Here is a 16,622-nt window from a genome sequence, read left to right on the forward strand (position 1 = left end):
CATTCCTCGTTCCTTTCAGGAACCTGTTGGGACATGTAGTTTGCAGACAGGGACTGAAGGTAGATCCCACAAAGATTGCAGTGATTCTGAATTTGGAAGCACCGCAAAGTGTGAAACAGCTGCGCGCTACCCTGGGACATACGAGATACTACAGGAAGTTCTTCAAAAATTATGCCCAAATCACCGTGGTGATGGAAAATTCATTGAAAAAAGATGTCACGTTCTACTGGGACGATGACTGTAAGAAAATCCTGGATGTATTGAAAGAAAAGATGATCATTGTGTCGATACTGGTCTTCTCGAATTGGGACAAGGAGTTTCATGTCCATGTTGATGCATCGTGTATAGCACTGGGAGTGGTACTAACACAAGATGGTGGTGAGGGCTTGGATCACCCTATCGTGTTCGTGAGTTGCAGATTTTCTAAAGCAGAAAAGAACTATTCCACCACTGAATGCGAGGGATCAGCTATGGTGTATTCACTCCATAAATATCGACACTACTTGCTAGGGGGACACTTCAAAATGTATACAGATCATTCCGTGCTGAAATACTTGCTCAATAAGCCTGTGTTGGGGGGGCGCATATGTAGATGGCTTTTATTGTTCCAAGAATATGATTTTGAAGTTGTTATGAAACCTAGATGATTGAACGCAGGACCGAATCACCTGTCGCGCATTGAGACAGGAGAGGAACCTACTAGTCTGGAGGAAGGATTACCTGACACACAGCTCTTTGTTGTGCACGTAGCGAATGGACATTTTGAAGATATAATCCACTTTCTTATGATTGGAACTGCTTAATAATGCAATTAAATATCATGTAGGAGACTACTGTATTAGGATATATTTTGTCTATAGTTTGGATGTTTTCTTCAGTGTCTTGTATTCAAAAAATGTCAACTTCAATGTGCAAGACGTTTACAATGCATTCTGATAGTTCAAGAAGTGCACTTTTTGGGGACTTTTTTGGTTATATTGATCACAATTATTTTCTATGGGTTACGATGGATGATTTTATATGTATTTTTGCAAAGGCCTTCGTTTTATGTCTTTGTTCCACTTCAAGCTCTGGTGTATGACACAGAGGATGGGCTCCTATGGGAGAGATGTCCGATTTGAGACTCAATTTTTTCTAGTTGAGGGTAGTGAAGGTTCACCTTTGAGCACTGGTGTGGGTGATGGCATTGGAGAGCCAAAAATCTATATTGTTTTCTTGTCGCTGTTGGAAGGATCTTTCATAGCAGTTTTGCAAGGAAATGAAAACAATGAACTTGAAATATGTCTGGAAAGCGGTAATAATTGCTAGGATTATGAATGGTATAAAATAAAATTCTTAATATGACTCAATTTTCAATTCCCTGGAGTAAAATACACATTTTGATTTTCTCTTGAATTTACTTTGTATTTGGCATTCCAAGAGATCCTGCTTTTGAGACAACTCAAGGAGTTTATTCAAGTTTTGCTAGTGCTGGAACGGATCCATATGAAGTGATTACTAGTGCAGTAGAGTGAGAACGTTTCCATGTTTCAACTTTCTTATTTAATTTAATCTCTTTTGGAACTTTCAGATTTCAGTATCAATTTTATATGATTAACATCAATTATTGATAATGCAAGGTTGTTGAGAGGCATTCTAAAACTTTCTTATTTAACTTTCTCTCTTTTGTAGCTTCTCATATTTAGGAATCAATGTTATATGATTAACATCAATTATTGATAGCGCAGGGCTATTGAGAGGCATTGTTACAGGGAAAAGTGTCTACTCAGAACTGCTTATCCCACTAAGGTGTGATAGCTGCCTTAGAAACAAACAAAGTAAAGCTACTTTCGTTTTTCCTTTATGAAGTATATATAGAGAAGAACAAAGAAGACCAACCTCTGTCTTGCGCTAATCTCCTGGTTTGATTCCTCTCTTTCTTGATAGTCTTTCGCTACTTGTTCCCTTGCACGCCCAGCTTCACAAAGTACCTGTAAGATCACAGTAGCATAGCACTATACGAGAACATGGATCTATAATCATAAACAATCTAGGATCAGATGTAAATTGACCATACAAATGCAACAAACATAAATTACACAAGAGTATGGAGGAAAACTTGAATAGCTTTTATTGATAAACAAGAAAGAGCCAAGGGGAGTTACAACCAGTTGTTCTGACCCAACATCATCCTCTTAGCAAGGAAGCCCCTCTTCACCTCATACAAAGCTTAGATCACCCAACAATCTGATGTTTGTCTCAAGAAACCAACAGCAATTCCTTACAATATTCAAAATTCCAGCCTCTGGATCTCTGGGATGAGGGATCCATATATAGATATCTGTAAAGGAGATGAGTTAGCTTGTGATTTGATTAGTGTCTTCCCTCTGATAGTTCTTGCTTCCACTTGGAGATTGATGATCTCTTACTCATCCTTGGTCGAATTCAGAGAGGCAAGTGTCACAGGAGAAGTTTCTGGAAGCTTCCATTGCCTCTCCACCTCGCGGAATGACACTGCCATTTGTCATTTCTCGCCCATCGCACCCCATAGAAGGGATTTTTGAAATGCAACGCACCCACACAATGTGTTTAGGTGAGATGCAACACACTTTGCCTATGGAGCAGCTAAAATGATCCTGTTTTAACCAATTCTGAGCAGTTTTTCATGGAGAACGTCTGGGAGAAGCTATAATCAGTCGACCTTGTTCCTTTAGGTGTTAGAACAACACTTTTAGGGACTTAGGAGCCCTTGGTTTATGGAAATTTCATGCTTGGGGTTGCAGTGCCCAAAAATGTCTATAACAGTTGCCCCCTAAAGCATGAGGTCGTTAATCTTTTGATGTCAGATGAAATGCTTTATTATGAGGGTCAAAAGTTCTTTCAAGCTGGGAGGAGACCTGTAATAAGATACAATACAATACATTATCTTCATAATATTTTCATGATCTAGCTAAGGCGGGCATTCCCATGCTCAGCTTTATAAATTCATTTTCATGTACATAGGACAGACAATCGTCTAAGTGTAGACTGATGATTCTGATATAGCCATCATCCCTTTGATTGGATGATTATCTGTGCAGCGATGATGTACATTTGATGTCTTTATTTCCCTGACTATATATCGCAGCCCGGATGGATGAAACTAGATCTGGGGTCTTCAGTCTCGTTCGTTCTTCACTAGAAGTACAAGTCTATCCATGTGAGAGATGTTTTGGAGTCGAACATGGAAAGACATCGCTTGATTACCAGCCAATGATGTAAGTTGTTAACAAGCGCGAGAGGAATCACCGATAATGATAATGACCCTCAAGGTACTGCAGTACAATTCACGTGGTGTGAATAAAGGACTTAGCGTCGAACACCACACAAAATCTTTCGGTCGAAGGTCATTGATGTAAACCTGTCGCTGGAAGTGAGAAACTTGCCATTGAGGCATGCAAGCTTCAAAGTACTGAATGGGGTGTTCCTAGATAAACTTCTTGGATAATTAGCTGATGTCGACAAGAAGCGATCCGTCATAGGAGGGCCTTAATGAATTCCACATCAATGACACGGAATGGAGCAAATGATTTTAATGGAGGTGAAAACGATCTGGTGACATAAGGTTCAGGGTGGCGGTCATGAAAGAATGGAGTGTAAATGTATTGTAGCGGGTGAGACACAGGTGAATTCTCTGAATGACTTCTCTTGAACATATCGGCGACACTGACATGATGGATTGGTAGCATTAACCCCAAATGTGGATGGTGTGATGGGACCATGGCGATGTGACCGGTGAATGAAACAACCCAACCCGACTTGGATGCGGAGTGAAAGTGTCATGTTCAAGAGCAACTTGCTACCAACAAAGTTTCTTCAAGTTTTCTTCCCAATTTTTCCCCAGTCATTGCTGACCAGTACCTCTTTATTTTTATCAAGCTTGAGGAGGATAACATATGCTTGTTCTATAATTTTCCCTTTGGGCAAACCCATCGCTATGTTTTAACGAGCCTAGCGATAGTGAAACTCGTTCTCGTCTATAGACAAGTTTGTTGCTATTAAAATTTTACCGAGTTTAAAGACAAAGATAACTCGGTCCTTTTCAATTTTAGAGAGTCTGAAAAGGAATGTAAAGGAAACTCCAAAATTCCTTTTTCGTCATCTAATCCCTTAAGTCTGAAAAAGTATAAAACAATACAGAAGGGATGAATTTTCGATACTTTTAACGAGCCGAACAAAACAAGCGCTCAATATTTTTGTGTAATAATCCCTCAGGTCCAAAAAGATTAAAATTTAGAGGAGGGATAGCACTTCCGGTCCCTTTAACGAGCTGGAGAGGACAATGGCTCGGCAATCTTTTCATATTTTATGAGTCAATTGAAAAGAGCTTAAAGGAGACTCGTCTTTTGAGGAACGAGTGATAAAATGGGTAGCAGCTGATTCCAGGTAAGGTTTGGAATTTTCCAATCATGACAGTGTTAAAAGGATGGCTAGTGAGATCACTCTTCGCAGCTGTTCCTCAAAAAGGGGTAAACAATCAAATGGAGGTGAATGATTGGCCAATACAGAGTGGAGGTGATGATGAGAACACGACCAAGGCTTTTAAAGGCTGAAATACTACATTCATTTACCGAGATGGTTATTTACCGAGAAATCGGTTCATTTTTTTTTATTGAGCTTAAACACTGGGGGGAAACATTTTCTCATGACTTATGTTTATTTTTTAACGAGCTTGAACTATGTCTTAAAACTGCTTGATTAATCTTGTCGTATAATAAGAATGTCTCATATATAAAAACGACAATTTTTAGAGTTTTGCCCCACATCCTTCCTTTATGCAAGTTAGGAAACGACCAATCCTACGAGTTTAAAGGGTTAGAGGACCTACAAATTTAAAAAATAAATAGTCACTCTTCACTTGCACGCCAAAAGGTTTGCATGCCCCCAGGTATAAAACAGAATTTCAAGGGTACCCCTTCTTCTTTCCGTTAAAACATTTGTTTTACCGAGAGCGGTCCACCTCTTACAGGTTACCAAAGATTGTTCTATTCATGGTGTAAAAAAAACACTTCTTCGGCGATGTTTATCGAAATAAACAAAGGTGAGTGGCAATGCCTGCCAAACCACATAACTTTGACAAGAGAATCTTATTCCAGAATAACCCCCTCTTCCAATCACGGACGGGAGTACAGACTAGTCATATTCTCTCGCGGAAACATACCCTATACCCGAAGTTTTCTTGCCGAAGCAGACCAGGGTGCATGCCCCCTGGGTTTCAGTCATGTCCCCCGAATCACTCGCGCTCATTAGGCGGATGGAATGGAGATTGATGAGACATTCCTTGTGTGAAAAGACCATTCAGGGATGGTGTATGACTATTTTCTCTGTGTGATCCAGGAAATGAAAGCTGGTCCACGAGCTTGACCACTCTTCCTTCGTGCAGAAAACACATTACTCTAAAGAGTGAGGAGACAATCGCTCCCATGCAATAAATATAGTCTCATCCAAGGAGTAGAATATAATCCAGGGGTCCTTGAACTACCATTACGTTCATTCGAACGGTTTTCCCTCTCAATGTTATGGGCACCTTGGGAAGGATCCCTAACGGTCGACTGGTTCCTTTGTCAAAGCCTGTCAGATTTCTCATCTCAAGCAAAAGCGATGGTGAACCAAGCGCTTTCCAAGTAGTCGAGGAAAGGATACTCACAGAAGCCCCTTCATCTATGATGGTATTGGCCATAACCATCCTATATATTTGAACAATGATACGGAATGGTACACTAGCCGGTAAACGGGGTCTGCCTAGTTGGTTCCAATTGAAGGAGACAACTAGGTTGCTTGGAGGTGGGACCGAATAGACGGCTGGGTATGACTCTGACGAACTTCCTCCCTGCGGTAAAGGAATGGGTAAACTTCCCCCATGTTCATCGGAGTCTGTGCTTACGAAAAGAATTTGGATGGTGTCATCCTTGTTCTCTTCCGTGACTGTATCATCTGAAGATGGAACCTCTGAAGGCAAGACCGGGTCAACTGCCGCCTCGACCTTTTGACTTTCGTCTGGTATGGGTTCAGATGGTTTGTCTTCAATGATAGATGCTTCAGCCGACCATCTGGGTGGGTCAGCCAGTTTTTCAACTAGTGACAGACTCGACAAGAGTTTTTTATATCCAGGAGGAAGTCGTAACGGTGAAACCGGACGATCGTCCAAAACTCTTTTCACCTCATCTAAGAAGGGACAACGGTGGACGGCATGGTCGCCTTCGCACAATTTACAAGGAAATCTATATTTTCCTTTTTGTCCTGGGGCTTCACTTTCACTAGTCGACGGTGTGTTTTCAACATGATCATCAGAGGTTGACGACACCGGGTTGTGCAAACGAGGAGACCAGTTCCTTAAGATCCGAGGGATGCAAGGAAAATCTCTATGATAGTGGTCTCCTTTTCAAATGACACATGGCGATTTAGGCCTAGTCGGTGCAGTGTGTGGATTTTCGCTAGACGACGCTCGGTTGCCCCCTTTCGCTTTTGGCTCCTTCTTCTTCTTCTCTTTCTTCTTCTCTTTCTTCTTCTTTTCCTTCTTCTTCTCAGGTACTTGATTTTTGGCTTTACCAACCCCATCAAGCAAAGAAGAAGGAGGAGAGGAATAATTGGAGGAAGTAGAAGGTTGGTGGGTAACTCTAGATTCGTCTAGTTGCTGACTCGACTGTTCAGGAATTGCGGTGTTCTGAACGACAGAGGTTGAGAAGAGCCATACGGGCAAGCCAATTGTCAATCCTGGAAGCGACAATGTGGCCATATGGGGTGCACCAACATCTCCCCAAGAGGAGAAGGGACTAGGATTTCCTCCAAGGGGAACTCCTTGGTTGGTGGACTCCATTTTCTTCAACCTAAGATCAACGTAGGAAAAGGTGATGATTATTCCGTTTAAAATAAATTTTAGACGCTTTGACACAACTTGTTTTTTCAATTTTTAAGAGTCGAGAAAAAACAAAAGATGACTCTAGTCGCCTTCGATTTTTAATGAGCCTGAAGTGACAAGTGCTCAGATGGACCTTTTCCGTTAAAGAGTCTGAAAAGGAATGAAAGGGACTACTCTGGAAATCTAGGTAGAGGGATTACCAAACCAATCGCAAAACTGCAGAATACTTTTTACGGTACGACAGTCAATCTTCCTGAATGCTGTGTTCAGTGCATTGCGATCGATAGGGCGGCAAACACGGCTTCCTATGGATAAAGGATTAAGCCTATTGGGGTCTCCCAAAATATACTCGACAGTACATGGGAGCACAAGTCCGTACTGGTACTTATCGTCTCAAAGTGGAGGAATCACCCAACCATCAGTGAGAACAACATTTACCAGGCTTTACGATACTGGAATACGTCTCTAGCCTAGACTTCTAAATGTTGTGCGTTAGGTTCCAAAGCGTTGTTAGATTCATTGAATTTATTTTATAGTTGATCTTGTTTATGAAGTTTGCCTTTCAGGTTCACCGCGAGATGTAGTATAATTCTTAAAATGCAATCTAAGATGATAAACAATCATTTTATCTTCTTTGTGCAATGAAAATCCTAGCTACTAAGGAAAGAAAGACAGAATCCTTTCACAAAGAGCAAAGTGCACACTCTAAATGCACTTTCCTAAATCAAACCAATCAGACTGTCTAAATGAAAATGCACATGCATGTATTTGTTTTCGACTTTCTTAGTATGTAAATGATAAAAATAAAGTTGATGCACAAATCTAAATTACTTTTCAAGCGACAGTTATCAACAAGTTTCTTTTCGAAATCGAAAATGGAGACAATCACAACACCTTAGATTTGGAAATGAATACTTGTTTTCGACACTAGGAAAATTACAAATTCAGACCAAAAACGATAGTAACAGGATAATCGACTATCTACAGCAATCAAACTCTTTCCTATGATTGAAAACGACACTTGTGACACTTTCAAATCAAAGGACGACAGTGCGATTATGTTACTTTTTGCAAAGGAGAACTGAAAATGACTCAACAAACACACAAAAACATTTACAGTTCTTTTGTACAAAGGAGGTAGAATAACAGCAAGGAAAAGGGGTTTCAAACAGAGATATACTGATCACAGGCAGCAAAATTCATGAATAGAACTAGAAAGAATGAATCACAGAAACCAAAACTACACAATGCCTAGTCTGATCAGCGCACCTGTAACACAGGGACTTTGAAATGCAGCGCAACTAGTACACTCAGGAAGTGTGCTGAATTTCAGATTCTCAGAACGGTACCTGCGCTGGGCCAGAGACGAGACTTTGCTTGGGTTCGGGGTCATAGTTTGCAGTTCAGTTCATGGGTTTTTGCCGAGCAAATGGTAATCAGTAATGCAACAATCAGGGGTAGATCTAAGGAGGATCTAAGAGCTACCACAAGGGGCAATCAGAGAGTTTGTGAATCAGTTGTTTAAATCATAAACAGATCCCGGAGATTGACTGAAGCGACATTTATCTACTTTGCATTTGCATAACAAATGCAGTTCGAAATCTACCTGGCACGACTTCAGACTCCGTCTGTAAGTTTATGAAATAGACAACAAGGAAGATAAAAAAACAAACTAATTCTTCCCCAGCGGGGTCGACATTTTGTTACAAGGAAAAGTGTCTACTCAGAACTACTTATCCCACTAAGGTGTGATAGCTGCCTTAGAAACAAACAAAGTAAAGCTACTTTCGTTTTTCCTTTATGAAGTATAGATAGAGAAGAACAAAGAGGACCAACCTCTGTCTTGCGCTAATCTCCTGGTTCGATTCCTCTCTTTCTTGATAGTCTTTCACTACTTGTTCCCTTGCACGCCTAGCTTCACAAAGTACCTGTAAGATCACAATAGCATAGCACTATATGAGAACATGGATCTATAATCATCAACAATCTAGGATCAGATGTAAATTGACCATACAAATGCAGCAAACATAAATTACACAAGAGTATGGAGGAAAACTTGAATAGCTTTTATTGATAAACAAGAAAGAGCCAAGGGGAGTTACAACCAGTTGTTCTGACCCAGCATCATCCTCTCAGCAAGTAAGCCCCTCTTCACCTCATACAAAGCTTAGATCACCCAACAATCTGATGTTTGTCTCAAGAAACCAACAGCAATTCCTTACAATATGCAAAATTCCAGCCTCTAGATCTCTGGGATGAGGGATCCATATATAGATATCTGTAAGGGAGATGAGTCAGCTTGTGATTTGATTAGTGTCTTCCCTCTAATAGTTCTTGCTTCCACTTGGAGATTGATGATCTCTTACTCATCCTTGGTCGAATTCAGAGAGGCAAGTGTCACAGGAGAAGTTTCTGGAAGCTTCCATTGCCTCTCCACCTCGCGGAATGACACTGCCATTTGTCATTTCTCACCCATCGCACCCCATAGAAGGGATTTTTGAAATGCAACGCACCCACATAGTGTGTTTAGGTGAGATGCAACGTACTTTGCCTATGGAGCAGCTGAAATGATCCTGTTTTGACCAATTCTAAGCAGTTTTTCATGGAGAACTTCTGGGAGAAGCTGTAATCAGTTGACCTTGTTCCTTTAGGGGTTAGAACAACACTTTTAGGGACTTAGGAGCCCTTGGTTTATGGACATTTCATGCTTGGGGTTGCAGTGCCCAAAAAGGTCTATAACAGGCACTCTTAAACCTTTTCCCATTGTGAAAGAAAGACAGTAATTTCTCATGGAATTGAAGCTTGGTTCTTTCCAATGGTCTCTGAATTTGTTCTGTGTGCTAAAATGTTTAGCTCGCCTTGACTTTTAATTAAGAATGACACATATCCATGTATTGTTTTACTAAGTCATTATAAGTTTTAATTTATATTGTCCTCTAATTTCAAAGGATTTACTAGTAGATCAATCAACTCATAAATAGCAAGAGAGTTTTGGAAAGTTCCCCTAAAGGACAAGGAATCTAAGACCTCATGGAGCCATTTTTGGTTAGAACCACAGATCTGGAAACATGTTTGTGTCTCTCTCTTCTCTAGATGAGACCTCGGTGCAAGAAGTTAATAAATTAGTCCCCCATTAAACTGTTGGAGGTGTTTTTGCTCAAACTAGTAGGGGTCCTCGAAGGAAATCCTAAAGGGACAATTGTTAGGTCAAGGGAAACAATGGAGCAATAGTACACTATCACCTCAACTAAATCTCCCTACTCTTTACCGACTTTCACCAATGGGAGGAGACTTGGTATGATAAGGATCACAAAGTTGAACAGATCAAATATAGGATGAAGGGTGATCCTAGAAGCCTATTCACTATAAGGGAGGCTCAAGATTATGGCTTGCTTGTCTTGGAAGACAATATGGAAAGATCTCTAGGAAGGGCTTGAGGAGAATTTCAAGGGTTAGGTTTTGAGTATGTGTCTTATAAAATATATCCCTAAGCCATAGAATTCTCGTGGAAACTTGGGTTTCAGATGATCTTTGAATAATTCACCTTGATAGTGCATGGGCCCACACGGGACCAAGTGGACCCGAGGTTAGGTCAAGAGGATAAGATTTAGCATACTATGATATAATTGACCTAATTATGGAGGGGAAACTGATCAAGGAATTAATTTTCAATGAAAGGAAATGCAAGGATCCCAATGAGGTTTCTAGCCTAAGGGAAACCAAGGGCAATAATTGGTCTTCGAGCTAGGGCTTGCGATATCTCAATATCTCATTGTCGAAATATCATGAAATTTGGAGGGCTTCTTGATGACACACTAATGCAGTTTTGGACCAAAAATAGAAGTATTTGGATGGATAGATTGTGAGATAATTTATGCCCTAGGTGACCTATGTAGGATAGGCCTAGAAAAAGGGGGAAGGTGAAATAAATAAGCTTTAAAGTAATCACCAAAGGAGGACCAATTATTTTTCCTTTGGGAGAGATGGAGTCATGGAAGGTTTAGAGTTTGGATTGATTTCCACTTATCAAGGAGGCCTAAAATACAACTTCGTTGGGCATTAGGGCTTAATGGAGGTAGCTTCATGGTCATTTATACTTCATGGGAGGTGGGAAAATGTGATCTCCATTTGAGGTAAAAGGAAACCCTAGGAGAAGGATAATAGGTCAATATAGAAGTGTGTGGATTTCCCTCTAAGTACACAATGGTGGAATGGAATATTACTCTGAAGAACTCCTTATCACAATCATTATTTACAATATTATGATTTGTAGATGCCACAAGGTTGTGATGAGAGGGGAACGAAGGGTGAGGGAAAGGAGTGCAACAAATAGGTTTCTCAAGGTGATGGTTACGTTAGAGAGGGGAGGTCATGGAGTGATCAAAACCTTGAGGATGTGTCCAAGGAGGTAAAGTATAATCAATGATGGGCTCTTCCTCAACACTATATTCCAAAGGAGGAAAGGGCTCACTATCACTTGAGATCATATGAAAAGGGGTGAGGGAATCACTTGATTAAGACTCAAGATGATGAAAAATAGAAAAGGGCATAGAAAATTTTAGGAGCGAATCTTAGCCCAAAGGCGAAATTTAAGGGGTTTTATATTTTGGAGGGCCGAAATTTTTATATTATACCCATTTTCTATAGTTAGCCGAAAATTTATTTAAAAAATAAATATTTATTACATTTTAGCCCAAAAAATAAAAGGCAATAAACAATGCAAAGCCCGATTCACCTGATTTGGGAGGTTGCATTTTCTTGCAGACACCCGATTTCTTGGGTTGAAGGTTGGATCTAGTTGTGATCGCCCCTGATTTCCTAGTTTTCAAATCGAAAATTGATGGCAGAGTTGAATTTGACAATTTGAAGGGTTGAAGGTTGGATATTGTTGTAATCGCCCCCAATTTCCTGGTTTGAAAATTGAAAATTGAGGGCATAGTTGAATTTGGGGGATTCTCCTATATAAGTTATACAATTTCCATTCGTGCAGGTCGAAAAATGGAATGCAACTGCCACAGTGCCTTCAGACTTATGATGGATGTTGCTTGCACTATGGGCTTCATTACATAGTGGTATTGATCATCCTTTTGATATTATCATAGAATGACAAAGCATAAATGGCAATGGCACTGCAGGTGGGGTAGGCTTCCTTACATTCCCATCCACTGATTTGTGCATAACCCGACCCTTAACAGAGTATCCTAATAGTTACAACTAGCTAAAGCCCTAAGTTTACATGCGTTATTGTACATTGCAACTATAGGATTGAAGATGGAAATACCCGAACCTATAAAAACAATAGTGGTGCTCGTCCAGGAGAATCGATCCTTCGACCACATGGTGGGCTGGATGAAGGAGCTAAATCCAGAGATAAACGGTGTAACAGGGGAGGCATGAAACCAATCTCAGTAGACATTGACTTCTCGTGAACTTTGTGTTAATGCCACACAGTGGTGTGTCTTCCCTTCATAGATGGGGTGCTGGAGTTTGGTGTTACAGAGCTTGTAACTATTGAGACTATACAGAACTCCAAGTTTGAGCCACTAGTTTTAAGGCCTTCCTGGGCATTCTGGAAGCTGTTGCAGTGGAGAGGGAATTCTAATGGAAGATTTTCTTGGATATTGGTGTGACTGTGTGGGATTTTGATGGTGGTGGAGTAGCATTTTTTCTCGAAGGTAAGTAGATCCGGTTTGCACTATTTTGGTAATGCTACATGGATATTTGGTTGTGTTTGAGTATTATATATCTGTTTGGCAGTTTTTTTTTTTTGTTTGCGTTGCTCGCAATGCAGTCCTTAGATACTTCCCCTTTTTTATTTGTTCCCTTACCATAGTTTTGGGTTACTGTGGCATATCGGGGTATGGGGTAACTTTCTCCACCTATAGTGACTTCTAATATGCCTGACACATTTCTGGCTTTTGTTCTTTCCCACGTACTATCTGAGATTTCCCAGATTCTGATGATATTCCTTATTGCAACCTACATCATTTTCTGCATCTTTAGAACATGCATTCCACCTAGTCACAGGCGGCTAGATGCCTATTTGGACTGACCTCATTTCCCTGGCATGCCCTCACTTATCTTAGAAATGAAATTGTTCCTTGTAATGAAATTGTTCATGGAAAATTGTTGCTTCTGAAGATTAGGGGTTTGAAATGAAGCTTAATTTGAAGGTTCTTTGTTATGTTAACTTTTTTGATGTGGCTTTCTCTGGGGTAATGATCTGATACATTTTACTAGTCTTTCTGTTACAACAAAATGTATTTTGGTTCTGTACATCTTAAGCAACAGAATGCTACATTTTCTTTTGTGTTTTACACCTTTTTGGGGGAACATGATCTTGTATTAGAACCATAGCTGCATTTGTTTTTGTGTTTTACAACTTTTTTGGGGAACATGATCTTGTATTCAGAAGCATAGTTGCATTTTCTTTTGTGTTTTACACCTTTGTTTTGGGAGAATTTGATCTTGTATTTAGAATCCTACCTCAATTTGCTTTTGTGTTTTACACTCTTTTTTTTGGGAACTTGATCTTGTATTCAGAAGCCTAATTTGAAGGTCATTTTGACTGTTATTTTTTTCAATAGTCTGATAGTTTACATGATCTACTTATGTAAAACCCAAAGTAGTAGAATGTTATGTATTGGAATCTATCGTTTTATGTTTTTTTAGTTGCAACATGATTTGGTCAAGAATGAGTTTCATTAATATTTGAAGAAACTACATGTTCATGTATGATAATAAACCCCAGAATGATATTTGGATCTCTTTTTTTTTTCTTTTGAACTTTTGATATGTTTTTTTGAAGGACATACTAAAGATTACATGCTTAATAATGCAATAAAATATCATGTAGGAGACTACTGTATTAGGATATATTTTGTCTTCAATTTGGATGTTTTCTTCAGTGTCTTATATTTAGAAAATGTCAACTTCAATGTGCAAGACATTTGCAATGCATTCTGATAGTGCAAGAAGTGCATTTTTTGGGGACTTTTTTGGTTATCCTGATCACAATTCTTTTCTATGGGTTATGATGGATGATTTTATATGTATTTTTGCAAAGGCCTTCGTTTTATGTCTTTGTTCCACTTCAAGCTCTGGTGTATGACACAAAGGATAGGCTCCTATGGGAGAGACGTTTGATTTGAGACTCGATTTTTTCTAGTTGAGGGTAGTGAAGGTTCACCTTTGAGCACTGGTGTGGGCGATGGCATTGGAGAGCCAAAAATCTATATTGTTTTCTTGCCACTGTTGGATGGATATTTCAAATCAGATTTGCAAGGAAATGAAAACAATGAGCTTGAAATATGTCTGGAAAGAGGTAAGAATTGCAAGGATTATGAATGGTATAAAATAAAATTCTTAATATGACCCAATTTTCAATTCCCTGGAGTAAAATACACATTCTAATTTTCTCTTGAATTTATTTCGTATTTGGCATTCCAGGAGATCCTGCTGTTGAGACAACTCAAGGAGTTTATTCAATTTTTGTTGGTGTTGGAACGGATCCATATGAAGTGATTACTAGTGCAATAGAGTGAGAATGTTTCCATGTTTTAACTTTCTTATTTAATTTCATCTCTTTTGAAACTTTTCAGATTTTAGTATCAATGTTTTATGATTAACATCAATTATTGATAACGCAGGGTTGTTGAGAGGCATTCTAAAACTTTCTTATTTAACTTTCTCTCTTTTGGAACTTCTCATATTTAAGAATCAATGTTATATGATTAACATCAATTATTGATAGCGCAGGGCTGTTGAGAGGCACTCTTAAACCTTTTCCCATCGTGAAAGAAAGACAGTAATTTCTCATGGAATTGAAGCTTGGTTCTTTCCAATGGTGTCTGAATTTGTTCCGTGTGCTAAAACATTTAGCTCGCCTTGACTTTTAATTGAGAATGACACATATCCATGTATTGTTTTACTAAGTCATTATAAGTTCTCGTTGGTTCTCTGTAGTCTTATGATTTGAATATTTCTCTTGCAGTTACCTGATATACTCAATTGGTTTGGGTGGTGTACATGGGACACATTTTCCACAGATGTCACAGCTGAGGGTGTAAAACAAGGTTTAGAAAGTTATATTATTTTTCCCGCCCCCCTTTTATGTTCTGTAATCGTATATAAACTCTTGTCGAGATGTAGTTACACTGTGACCTTATCCTAAGGGTCCAATTCCAAATGTTTGTGATTTTTTTGTATTTCTTTAACAATCTAGAGAAAGGGGGCACCCCTCCAAAGTTTCTACTTCTTGATGATGGCTGGAAATCTGTTGAAATGGACTCTAATGCAAAGCCTCCTCCAGTTAGAAATACAACAAAGTAGGCTTGACCTTTTGTTTTCTTAAAATATGACGTTTGAAGACAATAATTCATCTCTCTTTGAAATCTGAAGATAATTTCCTTTTGATCATGAATCTTCTTGCAATATGAAGATAATTTCATTTTTATGCTCAGTTCTCTAGTGGAACTCTAAACATTCTATGGGCTGATAATTCAATTTTCCAAATCGTCTGACACATGTAAAAGAGAATTATAAGTTTCTAAAAGATGGAAAGACTGGTCAAAGACAAGGGGATCCTACTTTGGGCCTTAGATACATTGTTATAGAAGCAAAGAAGACCCACAATTTAAGGTAAGCTACCTTAGCTTTCCATTAGGAATTACTCAATTATACTCCTTATTTATGTATATGCTCCAAACCCTTCATTCTAGCACTTGCCTCATGAATTCATAAGCTACATTCTTTGTTTAGTGACTAGTCGATATATTTAAACTATAATTTGTATATGTAGACTACTTTGTTCTTAATTTATCTTAAATTTGTATTATTCCAGGTACATTTATTTTTGGCATGCTATCACTCGTTACTGGGGAGGAGTGAAGCCTGATGTTTCTGGAATGGAGCATTATAATTCAAAATTGTCGTTCCCTATTTAGCCTCATGGGATTCTTCTTCACCAACCAGATGAGGCATTAGAATGCATAAAATTAAATGGATTGGGCTTAGTCCATCCCAAAATTGCGTTTCAATTTATGACAATGTCCACTTGTATCTAGCAAGTGTTGGCATTAATGGTGTCAAAGTGGACGTCCAGAATATTATCAAGAAATTAGATGTAGGCCATGGTGGTCGTGTTAAATTGGACAGCCAGTATCAACAAGAAATGGAGGCTTCTATTGCTCAAAATTACCCTGATAATGGGATAATTTCTTGTATGAGTCATAATCTTGATGGCCTTTATAGGTCAGTGCCATAGAATTGTGTATGATTTCTTGTAATAAACAAACAATCTAACTAATCTTTTCTCTCGCTTGACCATAACAGTAATAAATTTGGATTTATTGTTTATACAATTCCAAACAGACTGTTGTTATAAGAGCATCTGATGATTTCTGGCCAAGGGATCCTACATCACACACCATTCACATTGCTTTTGTAGCCTACAACAACATTTTCTTGCAAAATTTTATGTAGCCTGATTGGGATATGTTCTATGCAATGCCCCTTATAATATATCTAATGTATTTACTTCCAAGTTTATCTTCCGAGCTTCAAGTCTACAAGCAGTAGTTGATTATTATATATTTAGGCCGACAAGCCTTTCTTTTAAAACAGTTAACCTCACAATTTTGTCTACCATTTTTACTGACTTGTGACACCTATCTAATAAATCTATCTTTATTCTTGTGATATCTATCATTACACCTATGATTTCCACCAACTCCATTTTCGAAAC

At 38.9% G+C, this 16,622-nt stretch overlaps 1 pseudogene; it reads left to right on the forward strand.

Annotated features, from left to right (window-relative positions):
• Positions 1 to 1,020: 1,020 nt before the first annotated feature.
• LOC149179392 (putative galactinol--sucrose galactosyltransferase 1) lies at positions 1,021 to 16,456 on the forward strand (annotated as a pseudogene).
• The last annotated feature ends 166 nt before the right edge of the window (positions 16,457 to 16,622 follow it).

The sequence above is a fragment of the Pinus tabuliformis genome, chromosome 4_1 (assembly GCF_031772625.1).
Source record: "Pinus tabuliformis cultivar Carrire ecotype Pingquan chromosome 4_1, CPIR1, whole genome shotgun sequence".
In the NCBI taxonomy this organism is placed as follows: domain Eukaryota; kingdom Viridiplantae; phylum Streptophyta; class Pinopsida; order Pinales; family Pinaceae; genus Pinus; species Pinus tabuliformis.